At 36.7% G+C, this 25,938-nt stretch overlaps 1 protein-coding gene across 13 annotated transcripts in view; it reads right to left on the reverse strand.

The window, feature by feature from the left end:
• ZNF644 (zinc finger protein 644) overlaps positions 1-25,938 on the reverse strand; it is a 75,762-nt gene that overhangs the window by 17,449 nt on the left and 32,375 nt on the right. For 12 of the 13 annotated variants that reach the window (XM_041421853.1, XM_041421855.1, XM_041421852.1 and 9 more), the window contains exon 2: positions 10,601-10,656. The gene's annotated coding sequence lies outside the window, so the exon portion shown is untranslated. Of the gene's footprint in view, positions 1-9,605; positions 9,680-10,600; positions 10,657-25,938 lie in introns of all 13 variants that reach the window. The other variant, XM_041421857.1, reaches the window with a different exon arrangement.

The following is a 25,938-nucleotide window of genomic DNA, read 5'->3' on the forward strand; positions in this document are numbered from 1 at the left end:
CCAGTTTCATCTTCATACATAATGTTTTAAAATATGTCCAGTATTTTAAACTCAGCAGAATGACAGTTATTCACACAATTCAAAGCTAACTACAGCTTCACAGAAATTCTCTTTTATTACACCTGTTTTGTTTCAAATCAGCAAAAGGACAAAACAATTATTTAACCTCTCTGAGTTTGTAAAAAACAAACCCTAATGTCAGATAACTTACTTTTGCAGATAAAGTCATTCTATTTGGAGGAGAAATACAATGAAAAATTCAGTAATGTAAAAAATATTTCCTTTGCTACTCCATCACTGAACTAGTCAATTTAGAAATGCTCACATCAGAGCCATAATAAATGCTTAAAGTATGTGAAATATTTTATTGTATTATTATCTATAACATACCTTTACATAATGTTCTACTAGACACCCAGTTCCTCATCTTGCCATTTCTTAGATTTTTGCTTCTCTTTGCTGTTTTGAGATGGGTCATTTTTCACTGTAATAACGACTTCCAATAAGATCACATCCAAAGCTATCACCCTAAAATGGTGATAATGCACCACCCAGCAGGAGTCTTTACATCACCTACAGACGTTAGAAATGGGCAGTGCAAACATGCGCCAAGAATCAGTAATGCAGAAGTCAATTAAAAGAAGTGAAGCCTACAATGATGCACAACAGCTCCAGCAATTTTACAACTCAAAACCGTAGGCTTCATACAGTATCAGGCAGCAAAGTATAAAACTGGTCACAAAACCTTGGTAAGAAATTGAGTAAGACAATTTTGCCTGGAAGATGCGCATTTTCCTTGGTTTACTGCTGCAGAAGCAGACAAAAGCGTGCTCAGTCAATCCGAGAGCCTGTATTAGCTTTTCTCAACAGGAAGCAACGTTGCTAACGAAGTGATAAATTCAGTGTTAATGAGTGGCTTCACTGTTACCACCTCTGAGGTAAAACCTTCCATGTTCCAAGTTCCACCCATCTGTTCTGGTGTGAGGGGTTCAGAGGAAGAACAGACGCTTCCCCATTTAAAGCAACTTCACTGGTACCCCCGAACAGCGGGGAGGCAGACTGAGAATATTGTGCTGCTTGGAGACTGCAATCCTCATTATCAGAATGGCTCCTCAAAACTTCACACAGGTTTACAAGGTGAAGGCAAAATTATATTGCTCTACGTACAAAATCATAATGCTAATGAATATTAGTATTAAAGCTGAAGTTAAGAAAGTGGCTAAGACACCCTGTGGTCACCATTAAACTGAAATTCTCTTCAGAGACATCAGGTATCTAAAGCATTACCTAATGCAATCTTGTAAGAGACTCCTCTCCATACTGCGTATTTACGGAGACGGGGAACCATTCCATATGGGTATGATTACAAGTCTTCTATGGTAAAGCAGGTATCCCCACAGATTTCAGTCTTTGAATCAAGCCTGAAATGCTTACTGTATCAATAACATCACTGCTATGTTTTAATATTTTTTCAGCTAATTATCACTTTTATTCTTATCATCATGTGTCATTACTTTTCCAGCTATCAAGTTGGTACAATTCACTACTTTTTTGTGCAGGACAACAACAATAAAGTTAACGGCTTTAACAGTGTGGCAGTAGAGAAAACAGAAAATGTATTTTTAAACTGCAATAATTTAGTCTTGTGGTAACACTGAACCAAGATGCAGTAATTCAGTTACATTATCTACTCCACGTGTCAGAATTTATGCAGTAACAATGACAGGCATAACTAAAGACATAATGCCATGTTTTTTTAGGAAATGCTATCATCTAACTTGTCTCTTGGGGAAAAAAAGAAAAATCAATCATTGTAACTAAGATATAACCAAGGCTATGCAATGAACTTTGCATGCTTCCATCAAGAGTTTTAAAATAATCTTCTCTATACCATATCAGGAATACAAAATTATTAATTCTGTCAAAATATATAGCATTTAATACTTGGTGTATTTGAAAAATTAAAAATTGAGATTAAACTTTCAATTTGTTGAAAGTACTGTTTATCATATCCACTACCAGGACTATATTACCTCAACTAGATGGTTGAGGTAATTTTTATTTAAGGATCTAGTGCAATATACCTAGGAGATATATACATGTAAAAACGGTGATGGAAAATGTCTGGAAAAGCCTACACAAGTGTACACAATTCCAGCTCCTACCTTTGAAAAACACTTCATCTAAAGGCTAGGTCGAATTCAATTATTTAAATTCAATTATTCAGTTCAATTCAATTATTTCAGTTAAGCCTAGAACAACTGCAATGCACTTAACAGCGTTATTCTTGGTTTACGTGCTATGTTATTTACTATACAGAAATTACTTAATATTCAAAAGTAGAAAGAAACCAATTATTTATTCAGCTAAGCCACACTCCACTATTAATTGATTCAAAATCTACCTAATTTTAAATACTGTTTTTATTTATAAAGTATCAGTTTTAAAAATCATAATGTGTTCTGCAGATATGACTGCCTGTGGCCAGACAGTCTAAGCATTAAAAGTGTAAGGTCAGATCTATCTTCAAGCTGACAGATCATAATTTAAATGCCTTAAGCTAATCTTATTGTCTTAAAAAATCTTGAACATCAGTATTTTTGCAAACTATCAGCACTTGCTATAACACCCTTACTACACTACATCTTCAGGTTACTACAGAAGAATTGAGGTGATAATTGCATATTAACATAATTATTTGGTAATCCCTCCAAGCAGGCTTCCTAGGTCACTCAGTAATTCAGATTAGATGCAACCTTCCTGCCATCAGATCTATGCTGTCCACTTTCTGTTCATTAATAATTCTTTTTGATAGGAATGTACTTAAATCCATTGCTCTATGTACATTTTTAATTGTATTTATTACCAGTAGGTTTATGACCTTTCCAAGTCCTCATTTCATAACTACAACCTTTAGGACGCAGTGGGGTCTCACACCAAATTAGGAGCACTGCCTTCATGCAATGCTAGTTCAGTAAAGCTTACACCTCAGTGCAAGCTCAGTGTCATTTCACAGGGACTTACAATAAACCTGAAAGCGCACTGGAGCTGAAAAATTAAGACAAAAGAATTTGGCTGAGTTTGTGAAAAGCATGAAGTGCCTTTATGCATTCTGATATCAAGTTTCTCACTAAATTCATAAATATGAGCCAACGAGCTAAAAGCACAGAGCGACTATTAAGCAGCACAGAAACTTAGAAGCCATCTCCTAAATGGTTTGAATTTAATCAGCCTAGTTAAAGAAACTGAAGAAATAGAGTGTCTTTCAGCAGTGCTGTAACAAGGCAAAAACGTACTTGTCCTGTGCTAAATAACTCCTCATAAGTCAAGTCCTTTAAGCAGATGTGTGAATAACCAGGACACTCAAGGGATTGTTCAAATATTCAAGACAGGAAAGGTGCTTCAGGTTTGCACTGCTCCCATTTAGATTTTTCTTTGAGACTTCATTATGTAAATAGAGAAAACTAACATAACCTTCCATTTTTCCACAAGTGCTCCTGCAATAAAGCTTTCTCAAGTGACAAGACTGTATCAAAGGTGATGGAACCAAAGTCACAGATTTTTTGGGCAACAAACAGAAGACCAGAGAGAGTTTAAGTACATCATGGTACAGGACTAAAAAAGCATCTCCTTCCATTTTGCCCCATCAGTCTTTGCTTTAAAACCTTAATCATGGCAAATATCAAGCACAGAACTTCTGTCAAAAGAGAAAGGTTTAAGAACCTCTGGAACATGAAGGTTTGTACAGAGTAAGAGAGGAACTGGTAGTGCACCAGCACAAACCAGCCACATCTTGAGAGAAAAAGAACAACCTTAAAATTCAGCTGCACAATATTTTTGCCTCCTCCATATAGTAATGCACAGAGTTTATGCCTCTGGAGCTTTGGGTGTTACCTAGCAATATTAATGGCCCAAATCAGTAAAATCATGATACTTTGATCATTAGAAGAATACCTATTACTTGTTTTCCAGTTTATTTTTTTTTAAAAAGCTATCCCACTCCACCCTTCAAATGGAAATAAAACCACAAAGCCTGACAACTAGAGGTGAGTCAGTGACTCACCTTGCCTTCCCTCAGCTTCTATTTGTGTTTGCAAATTAAGCTGTTGAAAATACATTTCCTTCTCCACAGCAGAAACACTATTTGTAGACTGCCTTACTTAGCTTTGAAATCTACAAATGAACACTTCTGCATTTTTTCAAAATTTCGTAGTGAAAAGACAGCTTGTTTAATATGCCTAATACCATGAGTACTCGCCCCCCCCCCCCAACTTTACACACAGTCCACGGTTATTAATCTAACTACAACATGAAGAGTTCCATTCAAAACTAGTTATCTTCAATACAATTCAAATCCACAGCTGTTCATGTAACAATACGAATACTGGAAAACTCTCATAGCTAACTAGACTGCCATACTAAAATTTTTTAAAGCAGTATGAAATATAATCAATACAACATTTGTATTATACCTAAATAAATACAAAGTTACTGCCACCCACAGTATAACCTTTTTTTAAATACTGTTAGAAAGTTCACTGAGTTGTCAAGTATCTGTGGAAAAAGAACATAGAGAAATTCTCAGTTATAGAGCAGCCATGACAAAAGCAGCTCATCTTCTCAGTAAGATTATAATTGGGAAGATCAACCCAAAGCACACTTTTTCAGAAAGTTATCTTCCTTAAACTTAGTTCCTAATGCAATGTCTTCAAAAGCTCTGTCACAAACAGTAAGTAAACCAAAACTTCCTTAAAAATGTCAAAATTTCAGAAACTTGATTTCTAGTCTAAAACATCTAAGAATGATGTATTAACATCTCATGTGAAAGGAAACTGAACAAAACTTAACAACAACCATCATACAATTAGAAATCACAAAATAGAATTCCATTATTGCCACCAACCACTCTTAATCTTACTCCTCTAGTATTGATTTGCTTGGGGAAATAACCAGTTTGTCACAATGGGAGGCATCATGCTAAAATTCAATACTGAAATCAATAATAATAAATGACAGCACAATTTAAGTGTGGCAAGAACCACATGTATCACTATAGAAAATACTTCTATGGTTTTAACTGCTCTTGCAGCAGTTTAAGACAGTTTCATGGGCAGGTGCTTTTCAAAAGGAACTAGGTATTACACAGGATGAATCCCTCTTCTTCACTACCATATACTTAAATACCTTCTTGATGTGCCGTGCCACACCTCAAGAGAGGCTTCTCAGTGTTGGCTCTCCAGGCAATACAGTAAAAGTATTTCCTCCCTACAGAACCCACTGCCACCAGCAATGTTCCTCTCCAGTCACACTAAGTGAGACATTTCACAGAGACACCATGTTTAGGAAAGTATCCACACTCTTCCAGAGTTTAAGATCACCAATAGTGTCCTTACATGGGGCATTATCCTAAAATTAAAGAACCTGCTGACCATTGCAGAAGATTCTGGCTAGCAGAGAAGTATTTTCAACATGGCATCATATACTGTATTGGAATTACACTTTTCTATGCAGCAAAGCCAGTTTAAATAATTGCTGTCTTCTTCCACTCTCCCAGGTTCCTCCTTTCACACTTTATCAACCATTTCATGATCCAGTTCTAAAGGCTGGGATCCAAACACCGCTGAATCGGCAGTCGAGAGGTGACAACTATGGGTAAGGGCACAAACTTTCACTAGCTTTGTTGACAGAAAAATCCACTGGGGAATCTTTTCCCAAAATCTACATTAATAAATAAAAAAAAGTAAAAATGTAGAGAACATTTCATGAGGCAAAAAAGAAGCTTTGACAGTCATCTATTAAACTGCAGAATGCAGCACTATAAAGAATTCTACCATGAAGCAAATTTTATATTCTAAAATTACTTGAACTAAACTACTCAACTGAAGCAAAATGTTAGAAGTAAATGCTAAAATAAATCAACTGGGGAACATTAAACACATCTTCTGAGAATACTATTAACACAAGCACTACTCTTAAACTGCGAATTAGACACGATAGCTAGATTTTCCATAGAGACATACAAATGCAAATCCTTCCAGTGGGTTAAATAAAAAGTATTTTCATTTCTAAAACACATAACTAACTTTCAGAAATTTAAAAACTAATCTACTCCTCCTTAACCTACAGTTTTACGGGATGAGACACCGCATCTGCTCAGAGACAAGTCCTTTCGAAGCCAGGTACTGCCACCAAGTGGTGGTGAAATTTGGATTTGCAGATTGAGTTATTCCCCATGTGCAGAGCACACAGAACTGAAAAACGTTCCTGCAGCTGCCAAATATGAGCAACGCTCTGCTAGCACAAGACATTTAAAAATTAATCAAAGCAGAGTCCAAATATCAAAATCTAAACCCTATCTTCAATGTAAAACAAAGGTTTTTCCAACAATTCGGTCCTTTTGTTCAGACACCACTCATAAGCAGTTGGGTAAAGAAACCTTTTTTCCAATACAAATCCAATATATAGCAATAAAACAATTAGGTGTTTTATATAACGTTATGCAAATTCCCAATGATTACAACTATATCACCAGAGAGGTCTTATTTTCATGATTGCAGGGAAAAAAAAGAGAATTTTGTAACTGACATAAAAGACCTCATAAGGTATAAATATCCAGCTTTTTTTCTGGATAAGCTATCCACTCAATCTACATTCATTAGTATGTAAAGATCACAATCAGACTGAAAGGAATTTTTAGAAATCAGATATATTTGACTATTTTTACAGGAATATTTCACAAGTTAATTAAACAATATTGTTGGTTACCTGCATGAACTAGTTGTGAAGTGTCAACTTTCTTAAAAATTATATTAAGAATACTTTAACCCAATTAACACAACGCATCTTTCAACTTCAGAACAATTCTGACCTTATTTACTGTTATATTGAATAAAAGTTGTCATTCTTTTTATCCAGCATGACCTGAAACATATCTAGCAGTTTCTCATGATTTTTGCTTTTTTGGCTGATAACCACTTGCTGTACAAACCTTAATGTAATCACAAATGTTCAGACTGTATCTCCTGCTAATGTAAACAGATTTTTCAACTTTTAAAGCATGGCATCTTTGCAAATTATAAAAACACTAGCTGAAACAAACACTCTGCTTTTACTAATTTAATTCAGAACCTTGGAGTAATGAAATACATTAGTGATATTCACTCCTCCTTATCAACAAACTGCCTCTCATCCTACATTCTTTCAGTTACCAAGGATTAAAAAGCCAGTAAGATTCTAAGTAGCAGTACCAGGCAAGGCCAAAAAAGCCATCTTGTGCATTTTCAGATTAAGAACAAAAAAATTCTGTTGACCTGGAGAAGGTGATTGCACCTGCTGAAGAAAATACAAAATCAGAGCTTTTAAAGGACTCAAACCTTTATAACACCACACATGACCAGAAAAACAAGTGAGAAGAAAAACTCAGGTCAGCCTGAGTTTTTCTTGGTGTTTGTTTCTTTATTTTTTTAATTTAAAACAAAAACGTCATCACCAGAAGTGATTAATGGCAGAAAACTCAACTTCATGCTACCAGGATAATATGAACAAGATAAAATTATATGACATCCTCTCTGAGCCAAGGAAACAAAAATTCCACATACTAAAATTTAGCCTGTGCAGAATTCTGTATATATCCTATCCTTCTTCAGCATTCATGGCACTATTCACTAATTACACCCTTCTACTTTTAGGTAAAGCAATACTAAATACATTAAAGGCAGTTTCTGGAAGCTAGTTTGCTTTGCCTGGTATCTAAAAAGCTTAAAATATGACCTCACTTCACTGTACACACTTAATTACAGGGAAATTCAGCACAAGCATGCAACTTCTGCAACCTATCCTGCTACATGGAAATGTGGCCCATTGCACTTTTAACACACTGAGAACAAGTTGACTTTTTCCTAACTTTTTCCTGTATTTAAAACAAGACCGATTCTCCTGTGGAGTTCAGAAATGCAGTCTTTAAATCAGACATTTTAAGAACAAATACTAACAAATATTGGTTACCCCAATAAAGCACACTCACTGTTTGTAAACAGTATCTTATACCTGTGTGTTTTTAACTAGTAACAGATTTCTTTATTTATTTACAAAAGTCACAATATGATGTATTTTATATTTGCCTTAGGAATGTGAATGATTTGAAATTGTAAGAACAAAACTCCAAAACCTTTACAAAAACAAACAAAACAAAACTCAAACCCTACATGGAAAGCACACTAGCAGAGTCATCAGGAAATGCATTACGGTCAAGTGTACAAGAAAAATGCTTGAGCAAATAACTAAATCACATTTTCAGCTATTGCTTTAAAAGACAGAAGCTTACACAAGAAGGCAAGTCTGCACTGAGCTGTGAGAGTGAAAATTACTGTTTAGAAGTCTGAGATGCTGCAGCTACTACACTCATGAGTGGAGACTGAAGACAGAGGCAGCTAGGAACTGCAGGTTGTTCTTGAAAATAAACTCTTTCAGTCATCCCTGCTGCCCCTCTCTGAACCTTCTTCAGCTCTTCTATGTAGTTTTTCAGGCACCTGACTAGAAGAAGCAATACACGTTGCAATGCAATGCAGCCATGGTACACCACAAATTCACAGAACTGGATCTGGGTTTTGTTCTGCTCCCTAAGAGAGCACAATAATTTCATTGATTTATTGACTACTCAGTTGTCATTTTTACTGAACTCTGGGAACCTCAAGATCTCCTCCAAGCAACAGCAATACTGATCAAACATCCTAACACTGTTTCCACTTATTCTTTTACAGGTTTTTCTGTCCTCTTGCTGTGAATGCAATCCTACAGGCATTCTCCTCAGAGACCAGCTTTTTCCTACTAAATACAGATAACCACCATTAAGATGAAAGGTCTTCAGTTTCCTTCAGAAGACTTCATGCTTAAAACTGCACTCAGTTATTTACACATCAGACTTTTCAATTAATTTTCTGTATTTAAACGAGTAATTAGATAACCACACAAATTAAGAAGAAACAGCATAAATGGCAAGCTTTAAGTACTGAAAGCATTAGAAGGCACAAGGAACAGTTTACTGAATTGAATTTTTTAGAAGGCACAAGGAACAGTTTACTGAATTGAATTTTATTTAATTTTACTGTCAATTCAAGTCCCTTTTCTAGCCATAATTCTTGTTTTACACTCATCCTTAGATGAAGTATTTCCTTTTGCAGAGTTACATTCATTTCTTTTCTCAAAGCAGCATTTCAGAAACCAGCAAAGTCAGGCTAAGGCAGTAAACATCTTCTACACGTAAGTATATGCATAACACAGCAGTAGAGCTTATTTTTAATCGTTCACAGTTCAGAAGACAATTCATAATCAAAGTCCTGAATCAGTTATACATTATACAAAAGATCAACACTCCATAGAAGAGTTATTTTAAATTCCCCACAAAGCACTCTTCTATAATCAGTATTTTAAAGTTGACAGCAACAGCTCTGAAGAAGTCTTAGTGGAACAGAAGATATGAACAAAGCAGTTCATGTCTATTTTAATATGTACATACTACAATTTCCAAGCAATATTAAGTCTACATAATAATTGGAGCTTGGAATTGAGGAACAAACTCATTTAAGCAAATGGGATCTCCCTCTCACCTCTTCAAAATATCAAGTCACTGCAAGCAGCTACATTCTGAGATGGCACGTAAGTCAAACAGCACGCAGGAAACCTGAGGAGACAGCTTTGGTTTGTTGCACAGGTCTCTGTAGTTGAGAGTCCATCATGCCATGTCTCCAAAGTAGAGAACTTACTGAACTGTGGGGTCTTACCTAAAGATTCTCTTGAAAGACTCAAGCTAAAACGGATTAAAGCTCATTGTCATATGTTTCACACAATTATATGGAGACAAGATTAATTTTATAGTTCAAATTATCCCTGAAGTAGCAAGTAAATGGAAGAGAAAAAGATAAGCTTCTTAATTCTTTTTCTCAAAATAACAGAGAAAGGGGTGGGAGGAAGGAGGAAAATGCCAGTTACAGGAAATTTTTCCTAGATGGACACTTTGCAATTGCAAATGAACACTTAAGTTCTACCAGCAGTGAATCTCCATAACCTTTGTATTTCAAATAGCTTGCAAATGGGTTCCTAAAGACAGGAAGAGAGGAGAAAATTCCAACAGAATTTCATTGTTTAAAACTTGAAATGCTATTCTGATAGTTGGTCAAATTTCTCAAGCAGTTATTTATTAATATATTAAGTGCAAGTTTAACATGCTGCTTTTACAGTGCAAAGTACATTTTCAGTACTTTGAAACCAAGTAGATAACATGTAGAGAACAAAATTATTTAAAGCGCTCATAATTTTGTCTCTCAACAACTAGCAAAACACCATGACAGCTTTTAAACTATAATAATTTATGGAAGAAAAACATTATTATCATCATAATATTAAATAATGGGGAAAATATCTTTTGTTCCTCTTTTGGTTTTGTAGAAGTAACACTGCACCATTACAGTACATACACATACATTACAGTAATCAAGATACAAAGTTCAAGAAAATTTTTACTGATAATTTTTCTGCAGGTTTAGCAGTATATGCAAACGGCATTTTTTGGGAAAAAATCCACCAACACAAAACTCCTACTCACCTTTGCTTGTTTGATTTACATTACGCTGTAAGATCCACTTCCACATTAAAACAAACCTGCAAAATAAAACAAGAACTTACTGTACAGCTGTCATTGTTTTCTGCTTGTGTCCTAGGCTATGAGACAGGATTAGCAAAGCAGGGAGGTAAGAAATCCCCAGCCATAAAAGTATTCTATCTTTCTGATCTCAGGGTAAAAGTATCAACATGCCAGTGGTCTTCTCTCAAACACGTGTGATTTCCAAATAATATAGCTATTGCCAGATTAATTTTAAAAATCTACCAAGAAGTTGTATCAAATATACACATGCTATTAAACTAAGTGGGCAGAACAGGGGAAAAGAAGTTGCATGGGAAAAAAAGCTCTGCATTTGCTGCTAGTGCCTTCAAAGTCAGCTATCTCAAGGTCCCTGAACAAGGAATGATACAGAGAAAGGAAATTGTTACAAATGAACGCTTAAAAAAAAATTTTTTAGCAAAAATTTTCAACATATCTGAGATAAGTGTTGGAGGACTTGAAGCCTGGACCTTTCTAATTTCTCATCTTTTTTAAGGCAAAGTTGTGTTTATGATTCTAAGGTTAGCTGGCACACTTAAAAATTATAATTTATTTGTCTGCATGAAAGCTGATCAATGTCAGATGAACTTGTTTTGCTCATGTATCTTTAGAACCAACTACACAAGGTCATTTTTCACTTCCTATTTGGAAATTCTGAAGAGACTCCAAAAGCAACTGAAGCTGCACAAAAGCGAGAATGGATTAGGGTATGGTACCTCTATAGAACTGGGTCTACTATTGAAGACACAACTAGTTGCACAGAGCTTTACAAAAAGGGTAGGTTGTTCTTACCGAGACTAAATGTTTAGGCATCATCAGAAGTGACTCTGAATGAAATAACTATCATCATACACCGCCCATATCTCATTTTATTCACACACAGCTTTTTGATTCACAGTTCCCCAATCAAGCTGCAACCGTCTCAAAGCCCCTTGCCTAAATTACAAAGACAGACAGTAAGGGAAGACTTTTCAAAAAAGTCTGACTGGATAATATAAAGCAACAGAAGATAAGTATTTGAGCTCCCTCCTTTTCCTAGCCCCAGGATTGTGTCCCAAGCATCATATTAAACTGTAGCTTTATGCATGAATGTTATTCAATATACATACTCATTCCTCAAGTAAGATTTATTACAGAAAAAATATAATACTTTGGTCAGATTTTAAAGTAATATTCATTCACCTAGAGAAGCAGAAGTGTTACTTTCAAACTGCAGTGGAGCTCTACTGTATGTTACAGAAAGTAAATGTAAAGCTACAGTTATATTCCCACAAAAATAACAGCCTCCATATACAAAGAGCCAAAACACCTTCCATAAAATGAGAAAGGAAGTCAATGGTCATGACTTTACATGATCAAACATGATGATGAGCACTAAACCAGACATCTCAGTAAGGCTGTGCACTTTGGCTGGGGAGTGACAACCCCAATCTAACACTTCCTTAATTAAGAACCACAATGACTCTGCTCCCGTGCAAAATGGCCTCAACACCTACATCTTCTAAACTCTGCAATGAGTGAAACATTAGCAATAACTGTTCTCAGCACAGATTTCATGGCTTGTGACTCAAGTGCAGACAGAATCTTCCGAAGGATTGAACCCAGACAACTGCAGATCACTGGGGTGATACAGCAGTACAGTGTCACACCACCCACCACTCTCTGTAACAGCCCTTCAATAGGAACACTTTACTTTGGATCCATCAACTGACTTAGTATAGGGAAAGACTTCCCATTTTATGTTACCAATTTATCTAGAGGACATGTACTTCAAGGTGCACTTTGCAGAAAACTTAAATGCAAGTACTCTTGCATTTCATTATTCTTTGGATCACAGGGAGCTCACAAACCAAGCTGGGGATAAATCTGGGATTATTCTACATCTGGCACAGAGGGAAAAAGAAGGAAAAAGAGAAGATGGGCCATCATAATTTAGATATTGTCCAGCTGAAGGAAAGGTGACAAGTTTCACAAAGAGATCACTAGCAAGTAAACTGCTGAAGGACCAAAGGGCTGGTCACTGTAGCCCTGCACCAACTTCAAAGGGCCCTACAGAATTAACCCCCCTTTTTGGGATTTCAAACCCTCTGATGCACAAAGCTCCACCCAATGGGAGTACCTGCAGTGTCATGCAAACATCTTCATGAAGACAACACAACCCACAGGACACCAGATCTTAGCCCAAACCATTGATAGCATTGAGATTGTTTAAAGCCACCCACGTACAGTGCTTAACCAGCACTCACATCTCCTCTCGAAGGCTTTCTGCTGTCAAATAAGACTTCTCTCACTCCATTACAAACTCTAACACCTACTATTAATTTCAAGGGTGATGACATTTGAAGTAACTGAGCGCCTGACATTCTTTACCATCAGATTCGAGAAAGGTAGTTCTTCAAAAATTTCCTTAGGAAAAGGCAAAGATTTCAACATCATAAATGCTTTTGCTTCAATTTGCCTGTCTTAATTCTCATTATCAGGAAAGGAAGTGGGAATTAAAATCACTCTCCCATACCAGGTAATAAAAGAGGGCATGAAAAGGGTGAGAGAACTGACTAAGAAGTGTAGTTACAGAGCATTCACCTGAAGGCCTCGATATTCAAAGAGTGAGAAGGGGGACCACAGCAGGGAAAAAGGACTGCTGGAAAATGGTCAGGCTTCTGACAAGCAGCTTCCTGTTCTGATCTGGGCAGTGAACAGGAAGTGGAAGAAAACCGAAATGGTAGAGATGAAAGAGATCACAAATGCACCCCCAGTGATGCTAACCAAAAAAAGACGGACTGAAAACTCTTGCTATAATGAAGTATCTCCTAACAGCACATCCCCTCCCTCTATGAGGAAAAAGGTTAAGAAACACTGGAATGCAAAGGTGTACAACGACTTAAGTTTGTTGTAATCATAACAAGAGTTTTGACCCACTTGTTTACTATGCAGCCCTTATTTCATAACCAATCTGCATCGTAACTGACATTTCCATATCCATCTGGGAAAAGACACCCTCAGCTTTAACTACCACCTTCTCCTGGAATGACTGCAGCTAGGAATGAAATTCACATGGAAGCTTCTTAGGTGGTTTATTCCACTAGTTTTGTTTTGCTGTGTGCTGCTGTTTAACACAAAACCAGTTTTGCCCCTACAGCTGATTATGCCTGTGTGGGAAGAAAAAAAGAGGAAGAAACAAAGACTAGAACAACTATATTATAAAAACTACTTTTGTTGATATGAACTGTGGCTAAACAGTCAATTCCAACAGCTTGACAAAACACAGCAAAAAGGCTTGCAACTGTAGACTTGACTTAATGGCTTAGAAAATTTGATTAGTTAGTCCAGAGTGGCAGCTCCATTTATTAGGATATGACCATCCCAGTATTAAATTCAAATGCAGGGTGTGGGGTGTGGTATAAATTTCATTCTAATATCTGTTGCAGCTCTGGAAAAAAAATCTATACTCTTACAAAAATCTAAAAATCCTAAATATCAATGCAGGAAAAAATAGCCACTAGAAAGCAGAGGTTATTAAGAAAAGGCTATTACAAGAAAGCCAGAAGTTCCTGCCAAAATTGTACACGCAGTATCAGGGATGAAGTAATTTCAGACGACTGAAAAGGCAAAAACTTAGCTGATGAGAGTCCTACATCAGTTGATACAGCTGAAAAGCTCTTTAAGTACAAGCCTATACTGCCATTTTCCAAACAAGTAGTCAGCAATGACCTTGTCTGTACAAAACATAGTTTCCTGCTTTCTATTTGCAGAAGGAGCTTTGATTGTCTTTGATTTCTATTTAAAAAGTATAAAAACAGCTTAATCTATATTCAGTAGCCACAAATATCTAGAACTAACAGCCAGTGTAGATTAAATAATCATTTGAATTTAAACATGAGGTTTTTCTAAAACCACAAAATTAATCCCTTTCGAGAATTTGTAGAACCTCTCAATCTGTGCTATTCCAACTGTAGTTTCACCAACTGAATTATATATGCCACAATCCCATTTACCAAATTAAATTTGTAAAGAAAAAAATAATCATCACTCTTCTTAAAATAGTTAATGTAGAGCAATACTTAAGAACAGGCACTATACTAGAGTCTGAATTACTCAAAACTAAATTAAGCAAAAGTTTAACACTTTATAACATGAAGAGACAAAATTTAAGTCATTACTGGAGATGCTCCTGACTTCAAAGAATCTGCAGTGAGTGAACAAAAGCAAGGAAGAAACTGCAAGAGAGAAGACTGCCTCTTGCATTTTGAATCTCCTGCTACATTTTGAGAGTTATCTGAAAAACAGTTCAAAGAAGTTACAGTTTTTCCTCTGTCTGTTCATCACAGTAAAAGCCACACGCACAGTTCCCAAAGCTGTGGTAGGGCTTTCACGTGGAAATGTTGAAATATCTTATTTTTCTACTCGTAGAAAGTTTTGCTTTTTGACAACACTCCATATGGGACAGTGAAGCACTTCAAGGAAACGTGTGACAGCATAGGAAATGAACACAGCTGATCATACCTCAGACTGGGAAGCCGTTTCAGTCCAAACAAGATTACAAGTAGTTGAATGCAACATTAATAGGAATATCACAGTAGGGAAAAAAGTAGACTCATAGAGTAGCATGAATGGAAAAAAAGGAACCTCTGTTTATATCATCAATTAGGTCAAACGAGAGATTTAATTATTATTTGAAAAATGTGCATACCATAAAAAAATAAAATTGAAAAGTCATCACAGCAAAAAGTATTCTAGGAAGGAGGAGTTTGGACTACCAAAACATATTGGTCGAAAAGGCTGTTTTTCCTCTCTATCAATCAAGAGATCAGATGCAAACATTCAAAGATGTACACAACAGGCACACAATAAAGCTGCAAAGATGTTTACAGAGAAGCAAGGGGAAACAAACAGTTTGAGAGCTATTGACTTTGAGCATACATTATCCAGTAAGCAAATACGTAACAATAAGCACACAAATGAAAGCATCATAAAAGCACTAAACTGAAGCATCACTTTGAAGATGGAAGTCCTGAAAACATATAGAATTTTAAGACCTTAAGAGAAAATACTACTATGTTGTTTTTGAAGGTTACTTATCAATGCAGTTTCTCCCCCCTCAGCTACGATGGATGCAACATTCTAAGTATCATTGATATTAAAAAGTTTACAGTCCATCAATACCCTGCTAAATTGAATGGCATTCTTCACAGTGAGATTTACCATAAGCAATAAGCTACAGAGAAATAATTCAATGTCTTCATAATTTCTCTGCCCGTTCTACAGATCAATCTACCACCTGCATAATACACATCCATACATTTTCAGTTACCCTTCAGCCTATTCATTTTGACAACATGAACTAGCTTTTCATTTACTGCACATATGTACCTTAAATATAACAGCTTTTCTCAAACAGGGAAAGCTTAAAGCCCAGAATGACATTATCTCTCTGTTCCACTCCAAACTGCTAATGGCACTGTACACATCCTTGGCATCATCCTGGACTCTGAACATGCCTCTGTTCATTATGCTGGCAGGAAAATCCCATCAATACATTACCTGTACAGGAACTGCCTCTACCCTTCCAGTTATACAATCACTCTGTGCCCAGTAAGATATATATATATACACATTCCTTCACCATACATCATCATGTAAGCTTTACACAGAGCACTTCAAAATGCACTGACATACCCTATGACTATAAGCATTGCAAAAAAGCATTCCAGAAAATATTTACACAAAATCTTCCCTATCTCGTAAGAAATTGGATTATGGCTCCTTAAAAATTTTTAGTCCAAGTTTGCACCTCCCATTTCTCAGCTGAAAAGTAATTGAAAATGCAAACCAGGAAAGCTTGATCTCCCAAGTGCTTTCTAAGGAACCAAAAGTCTTAATTAAAAAAAAAATGCATTTTGTGTCTTAAACAAAAAAAGAAGCTTTTAGAAACAATCTGAGGCAACCTCTTATATTTCAAGGTTTGTTTTTAAAATACTAAACTGCACAGTGATGTTACACATTTGTAGTCTTGTCCTCTCCTGTCTCCAGAACTACAGAAATTTTAATAAAAACATGGAGGTTTTATTAAAATTAAGCATAAAAGTAAAAAAAGTTTAAGTTAAGATTGTGTCCATCAAATTAGTGCATTCCCTTTAGTGTACCACTAAGCAGTATCAACATACAGTTTAAACATCTGTTTTCACATACTACTCATTTCGCTACAATTTCTAAGTTTTATCTTATGCATATTTGGCACACATTACTTTAAACAGTTTATCAGCCACACCTCTCACTGAATGAATCCTGTGCCTTTTCAGTCAAAGAAGTCCGAGAGAGAACCAAAACCCCAAAAGATGAAAGAAGTACAGAAAAAGGGGATCTTCCCTAGGTATACAACACATCACACATATGGGACTTTGAAGAAGAGCAGACACAGTTTACTGTCAGACCATACCTGTCCTCAATCTGCCACCTGTGGAATCCTGATAGAAATTATTGTTCACACATTCACTGAACTTGACCTATCCCTCTCCTGATGTAATACATAAAATAACTCTGAAATTCCTCAATGTAACTGCAACCTATTAATCAAAAATCTGCAAGAAGTTTACGACACAATGCATACACTTACATCCTTATCAAAGTACAATACAGTTTCCCTAGTAGATTCCACTCTATAACCTGACCCTTATTTATATCTTGAACCTTATTTATAAATCTTCAAACAGAATTTAGGTGGGCATATTTATTTAAATCTCAAAAAAAAAAAAATCTTAAGAAAAAAAAAAAGCTGTGCTGCATGCAAAAAAAACCACTCAGGGCTTAATTTTAGAAAGCCAGAATTATGTTACCCTATAGAACATATTTTGTGAAATAGTATCTTTTTACTGTTTTTTTTTTTCCCTGCAAGTTGTTTTGTAAGGACATTATGTTTATTATTAAAATTTAAAACCATTAAGCAATTTTTTTAGTGCAGAAAAGGCAGTAGTGAGGTTTTAAAAGATATTTACTAGAAATTAGTTTCTCCACTAAGCACTGTCATTCTAAAACAAGAATGCCTGATGACATCCATTATATCTAAATGGATTAAAATATCTGTTCCCTTTAATGACGTTTTTACTTCAAGGCAGTCTCTCACACAACATTTCTAACAGTAGTTAAAGCAGCACATTAATAATCACGCCCTGTTCTTACTGTAGCAACAATAATTTCTGGTAGCCATTTTCTTTCCAGCTTTAACACTGTTTCAAAGCCAGCAGTCCTTCCTGCAACCTCTGTATAACCGCAAAGGCAGCAAACTGCTCCGTGCTCTTCTCTGGCTACTCTGGAGCTGCCTCCCTCCCAACGTGCTCACCTATCAGCATTCTCTAGCGCCGCACGCCACTCAATTTCAGTTTACACTAATGGAAACATAACAGCCCGGCAGTTCCCTTTTTAAAAAACCCCAAACGACCCAAACCCCACATTTAGCAGACTGACCAGTTTGCTACTAAAGGACACTTTAAGGCCAGGGCAGCGCTGCAGTTCATGATTTCCACCCGCAGGCGCTGAGGACACACAGGCAGTACACCCAGTGTAAGCCGCAGGCAGCGCCTCGGTCACCGCGCCGGCTGCAGCCACCCAACCTCCGCAGATCACACACAACCACACCAAAGCCAGTGCTGGAGCCAAAAACAATTCCTCAATAGACTTATTCCGAATATCTCTGAATTTTCTACACTGTAAGGCAGACTAGTGCACACATTCATTTCCAAGTCTTCTCCGTGTTTCTAAAGTCTTATAAAAATGACAAAACTTGAAGCGCTGTCTTGAATTAAGACTGCAATGCAGATTTCAAAAAAAAGTTGAGCCTAAAATCCTACAGCTCAAAATTAGTGATAAATTACTATTTTCTTCTTTCCTTTAAAAAAAATTACAAAAAAATCTCCCCTTCTTGCGATCATGACAGTTTGAACAAAAGCAGTAGAGAACAGAAAGTGAATTACATAAACATCTGTAACAGCAATGGCAGGAAATAGTGAACTGGTATTAGTACATAAGTACCCCCTACAAAACAGGATCCTAAGCCCAAATTCAGTTCCTCACAAGTTTGTTCCAGTTGAAAGGGTAGCTATGCTGGGATCACGAGCTCTAATGCCTGCTGTTGTCTGTCTAGACAGCATTTCTGACATTTCCTGACCATAGCAGGAAAGGGAATCTCCTGTTCCTAGCCTCAAAGGAAATGTATTTTCTGTGCCCATGAAAAAGTAAAATCTAACAAAAATTTCCTAGAGATTTCATGCACAGTTTTCATAAGTATTTACAATGCTTCACTCATTAAGTGCTAAGAAATATCTCCTTAAGGGCTTACACTTAAAATGAAGGAAGGCCTATGGTGAACTCTGAATTGGTGCAGCAGAGATTTTGTTCTGATATCCCTATGACAGTACCTTCCAGCAGAGGACAGAGCAGACACTCTGGTGTATCACCCCCTGTAAAGAGCAGTGCTAACTCTCAAACAGCCTTCTTCCTTATCAGAGGACTAAGCTGTGACTACAATGAATGTTCCAAGATGAAGAAAATAACCATATAAAACAATCTCCAAAAAATACAAATTCCAAACCAATCACCTAAAAATATAAATTTCAGCACTGCCATTCTTCTAGTAAATTCTTTTTCCAAATAAAATATATACATATTTCATACAACAGAATTCAGCCATTGCTTATCAGATTTGAAGTGAAGCTACAAAATGCTTCTTAATTGGCTTGATATATAAGCTATAATCTTTACAATCTAGGAAAGAGCACTTTGGGGAGCCACATATACTTAGCCAGTAACATAAGGACTTCCCTTCATTTGGCTGGAGCCTGCTTTTTGGTAACAGAGGAATGGTTTTGGTGAAGAAGGAAAGTTATAATATGCTGTCAACACTATCACCTTAATAGCCACTGAAAATGTAAAAAATCTATTACTCGCTGAGCTGCTCAGTGCTCACTTTTGGTTTGGTGACACTGTAAGTTTCCAGCATTGTCCAAGGCCTACATAAATAGGTCAAAACTATTTCCCACCTTAGATGAGCTGCAGCAATGCAACGTAATGAAACCAGTTGTGTTTTATTTTACACCCTCATGCCAGATAACTGCATGAATGTTTTCTGAATAGGAACAACACACATCTTACAACCGAGGTTATACTACCACACCTGGCAAGCAAACTGGGGCAAATGCTTCCACATGCCTCTTTGAAATGTAGTTTGTGACACCAGTTACTGTCACGAACACTCAATCGAGCCAGTCACACACCACCAGCACCACAACCACAGCTCAGGTCTGACACAGCGTCCACATCTCGTTAGTAAGCTCCTATTCATGGTCCCTGTGTTCAACTGGACAGGGTCCACAAGCTCGATTATTAATACAGTCATCATTCAACTCTCTGAAATTTCAAAGAGTTTACTAAAGTTACTGCCTTTGCTACAAAATTATTCCATGAAAAGCATTTTGCTATGAAGCAGGTGTTTTCAAGATCTACCCCAAGGACTCTACTCAAGTTATGCACTACTTTGAGGTCTACTTTCTAAACTGTTTAATAAACATTTATGAAGCCTCCATGCAAGATTGCAAGAAGATGCAGCAGTTCTATGCAGGCTTCACTTCAAGATCGGGGTTTAATTAATCTTTTTCTTTTCAGCACTGAACCCTTTAAATGCTTGTGGACTTATTCCCTTCCTTTTGTTTCAGGGAAGCTTAAAATCTTTGATTCTTTTGCTATTTTAATTAGTTCTTCCAAATACACAAAGGCAAATGGAAAAACTTGGTATTTCCAGCATGCCACACCAGTTATCCTCACCTGTGCATATCCAGCCCATTGGCTGTCCTTGATTTGTCAGTCTTCCTAACCAGAGCAGGTTTCCCAAACAAACTTTCAAAAGTAGCTCAAGAAACAGAAGAGACAAGACAGATACTCTAAGCCTATTTCATATGCTTTACAGTGGATTACTAGGATAGCACCAAAGAACTGGATCTGCATAGGCTAAGACTGCATAAAATCCAAGAGTATAAATGGCATAGGTCGTTCACATCATTACTCTGTTTCAGAATATAGACATGTTTTTTTAATTGAAGCAAAGAAACCTATAAGTTTCCCACCCTAAAAAGGACATAACCCCAAGACAGAAATATTTTCTTCTAGCAAGTAAACAGCTTATGTTACTTGCAATAATAACAAAGCTTCTTAAAGCAAACCAAAGTCAGCGTCAAAGATAAAGGAAACTTTGTCACTGTCTTGGACATTCACAATTAAAATAAAAAACCTCTGAATACCTTGTTCAAAGGCTTAATAAATTCACAATGACTAATGTGTCCCAAAAGCTTAGTGCTGTACATCAACAGAGGTTCTGTGCCTTCTTTTGGGTCCCTAAATACAGCTGACTATTTGCCTACTGACTGGCCCCACAGCTACCATGTTTCCTCATTACTGGGAATTTCGTAAGCATACAAGTTAGATTTCAAGACCTTCTGTTTGTCACTGAAACACTGAAAAAAATATAACCGATACCTGAATGTTGAGAGAATATGTATGAATATGAAATCTGGTTTAAATGGATAAAAGGAGCACGAGTAACTTTTCCTCAAGTTCCAAGACAACATATGGAAGCACACTAAATTAAACAATTCTGATAAAAAAGTTCAGAACTTACTCAATACCTACTTAACTTCCAACAGCTTCAGAGAAAACGAGAACCATGAATGACACTGAAGAACTCTGATAACAAAGTACAGAAATACATAAGGGATTGTTAAAAATTTATGAAATAACCTGTCTTTATCCTCAGATTCACAAAACTAAAGAAATTCTGAGAGCAAATAGAACAGAAAACAAAGGAGGTTACAGCACAGAACAGGTCAACTTCTCCAAAATAAGCCATCAGAATATTCTAACCAAAGCTCTTCCATGAACCAGAAAACACTTTGGAATTCACAATATTTAGAGGAAAACAGTGATGTTTGTACCCTTGATTTTTATGAGGTATAGACAGCCACAAAGCACTCAGATTTGTACTCTGGTCTCGAAAAGCCAAGAGGGTTTTGGAGTGGAGGCTTTTTGTTGTTTTCTGGTCAGGGTTTTTTTTTTGAGGCGGGGAGGGCTGAGAAGTGAGGTAGGTTTCTTGCACTAATGGGATTGTCCTGTGGAAAAGTACTGGTAACTTTAACAGTTTTGCGTTCTTTCAAATAGCTGCTGATTTAACATCATACAGCTTTGGTTTTTATTTCTGAATGCTAAAATCTCCTTTAAGGACAGGAAGAAATGCTAATGAATCTACAGTGACAGAAAACATGAAGAAAAAGAACAGCCTCAAGCAGGTAAAAACCAGAGCACTCTTTCCTGCTGAAAATGGCATTCTGGAAAATTACTTTAAAAACCAGAAGGAAAGCTAAGGTAAAAGTATCTGTCATAACAAAAGTGAAATCACAGAGATATTTCTTTGGACAAAAGCACCCTAGCTCCTAGTATCAGTATCACTAAGCTGGAATAAAACTTTGATCTAAGAAGATCATGGAAATCAACATGGGTGATCACTAATTAATCATCCCTCATTTATATTTACATCCTTTGAAAATAGTATGCATCAGCACGCTTCAGGAGCAGCTTACTAGATGGACCTAAAGCCAAGTTACTAGAAATATATTAAACAAAACTTTACTTAAAACAGCTCCCAGTATCCTAAAGACCAAAGCAACCACCTTGCAGAAGTCAAACAAACCTACTCTTCTCTAAGTGCCTCCACCAGAAAAAAAACCCCAAAAAACCAAAACCCAAAAACTAACTCATCATTAATGCTCCAAATGACATGAAAGAAGGTCCTGCTGTAATATTGCAGTACTTCTTATGCAAAACTATCAACTAATCTCTCCAATTTCCTAATGGACACAGCTGAGCTTCTGAAAAGACTACAGAACCTGGATGCCTTCAGGTTTACTGAATGTCAGTACATTATCCTAAATATTGCCTTCATTTAGAACTTTGTATGATGTTCCAAAACACAATATTCCAACTTTTGTTTGTCTAGATACAAATATTGATAAATATCTGTAAAGACATACAGACAAACAAACACAATTGCTTATTTATTCTTGACATAACTCCTCACTAGACAAGTCATTATCTCTGCTCAGCTTTTGTAACATAAAAAAATGGAAGGCAAATTCCAAAGTTGTTTTTAGTGTCTAAAAGACATTTCTAAAAATGAATTGTCACAGTACCTGTATGGTATTTTTAGAAACACTGTGATATTTCAGTTATATAGGAGCCTGGATGGCTTCTCCGAAGCATCACTTCTATTTTTTGCACTCTCCTTTGTGCAAAAATACATTATACCTTTTAGTGCTCATTACTGTTGGTAAAACATTGAAAAGCAATAGCACTCTTACCACCGTGGTAGAGAGAGATACCTGGAGAACAAATTTTTTCAGGATAAGTTATTCTTCCTCTCCAAATCTTACACATGCCAGGAAAGAAACAATCTCTCTCATCCACCAGCTCTTTCAGCCACATGTACAGCAGTGAGGATCACACTGAACGTCCTCAGCAAGTCTCACCACCTCCAAAGTCTGGGAACAAGGGCCTGCCATTTAGGGGAACATAGCACGGACCACTAGTGATGTACTTATTCCAAAACACTAACAAAAGGAAAGGTCTCTAAGAATCCATGCTAAAGCAGCTCAACGAGTCAACTACTTTTCATCATCTGAGTCACTACTGCCCAACACAGTCAAGGCTTTACAAGGACACAGAAAAAGACAATCACTATCTTAAACCACTTTTGTAAGAAAACAAGTTAAATAATACAAATGTTCAATAGTTTCCCCAAGGCAAAGATCTAGAAAGACCATGGACAAGTACCTACTATCTTTGGTTTATGTAACAACACAAGCAACCTTTCCACCTCTGTTCCTGCAGCATTTCAGCTCAACTTGCATTCCAGACATTCAAGTTCTACTCCCTCCCATTCTGCAATTGCTCCAAACCCTTCAAATTTTTTCAGTACAGCTTATCTAGGCTAATTCACCATCACATATCTCCCCAATTTATCTTCCCCTTTTTACCCCAGAAAAAAAACTGTCACAACATATTTTTTGTTAATAACTACCTGATTAGGGAGTTATTAACAAAACTAACTGCCATTTTGTTCTCAACTTTCTACAAGATGAGAAACTGTTTTACAAGTAATTTCAGAATGCTAATATTCACTACAATTCATACACAGTGCAGTGATTTTCATTACATGCCACAGATTCTGAGTTTCAAAGTTCTGCCCAAGAACACAAAAGATCAGGTGATTTCAATATGTCAAGAAGTATGTCATGAAAAAGGAAGCAAAGGAGGGCAGCGTACTCACTTCAGTGTGGGAGAGAACTGTGAGAAGCCAGCTGCAGAACTGCCACTTCCCACTCCCTGTGATAGCACACACAATCAAGACTTTCTCACAGAAGATACACTCACAGCAATGGTACTAAAACAAAAAACCCAGCACTTCTGTGTGAAGAAAAGAAGTTATTTGTATTGGAACTTTGCAGGCAGAGCCTGTCCTCTGTTGAAAATACTGTTTCTAATACCAAGCCGACTGGGTAGCAACAACAAAAATACACTCCCCTCCTCTGCCCTCCCTACCAATTATCACAGGGAGAACACAAACTGGTGTCTTTGGTGAAGGCTCCTAAGAACATTCATAAGAAAACACAATATTCTTATATGCCTAAATACAAACACCTACGTAAGTATAAGCACAATAACAAATACAACAACAACCTATAACCACTGTTTTGGTTGTTGGGAGCCTAATTTTAGGATACAAATTCTAAAGATTTCCAAACTCTTCTGACTGAAAAGGATAAATTCAGAAAACTAAGTTAATATCAGAGACAGTTCCTGAAACTCAACAGTCACAAAACTGTTTTACATGCTCACATTTGAAGATGAAGAAAGGTATCAGCAACAAACATTATAAACATTGAGGGCCTTCCAAAAGTAAGCATCAAATATTATATCACATAGTGCCCCTAGGAGAGCTGAGTAGAAGCAGAAGCAAACAGCAGAAATATACAGAGGATAACCACTCCAGAAAATAAAAACTGAAGCTGAAATAGAAAAAACTCCTATCAGCCAGAACACCCCAACCAAACCAGTGAAAACCCTAAACCACAACCACCACCCATCAGCCCACGGACTGCAGCCAGGCAAGTAACAGACACCAGCCACTTCCTACCGGCAGCAGCAAGGAGCAGCTTCAGAGCTGCCACGCTTTACAAGCAGACATGAGGATCAGTTTTCCAAATGCAGTCACCTGACCTTCTGCTGTATGCCTTTTCTGGAAAACTCACCCCTGTCCTTACCAAAGAGCCACACTGGGAAAGTAGATGGGATAAAGCACAATTCAATGCCATCAATGTACCAAAATATTACTCTGGGCAAAGGCAGGCAGAAGGGACTCATTACTACATTTCAATGATTACATTTGCTAAGGAACTGCTTGCCTATCACTCAAACTAAAAATAGATGCATCAGGTAAAAGCCTGCAAATAAAGGTAAATTACACAAGAGATACTTTGCTATGAAAAGTATTTTTACAAATGGGTGCTAACAGTTGGTCCAGAAAACAGGGAAGGTACAATGATCTCAATTCATAACTTCAGCTACAACTGGACGAATCAATAAGGCACCTGTAATTCCTCCCATCCCATTTCCCAAAATGCAACCTCTCTCCTGTTCTACTGCTTTGTAAAAATGAACATTATCAAATAGCCATTTAAGGCAAGCAAAAAATACAGTTGTTCAATACTCCCAAAATAATGTCCCTTTATGAATAAAAAAATCCAATTAAGTATGATAAATATCTAACTTGTAGCGTTCAGCATACTGAAAAGTTACAACACACTAACAAGGGGCCTGAAATATTCCTAAACCCAGCCATCTGACCTTTATTCTGATTTTCACATCAACTGGATTGAGTTTCAAGAAATACTGAATTACTAAATAGCCCATGATCCTTAAACTAGTTAATTATTTGTAAGACAAAGCACTCAATATCAATCAATAAACATCAACTAGAGAATTCCATTTCCAGTATCTGGATTTAGCAGGAACGATCAGTTCCCATACCAAGAGCATTACAATTACTTCTGCTGGAGTGAGAGTTCTCTGTAATCCCAAGTTTGCTCAGACCTGTTATGTCAGTTAACATTCAGTGTAACAGAACACACACACACACTGTTAAGCCGCTGTCTTCCCCCGTTTAATCTCACTGGCAATGTAAGGGC

The sequence above is a fragment of the Onychostruthus taczanowskii genome, unplaced genomic scaffold (assembly GCF_017590055.1).
Source record: "Onychostruthus taczanowskii isolate IOZ18803 unplaced genomic scaffold, ASM1759005v1 scaffold7, whole genome shotgun sequence".
Taxonomy (NCBI): Eukaryota; Metazoa; Chordata; class Aves; order Passeriformes; family Passeridae; genus Onychostruthus; species Onychostruthus taczanowskii.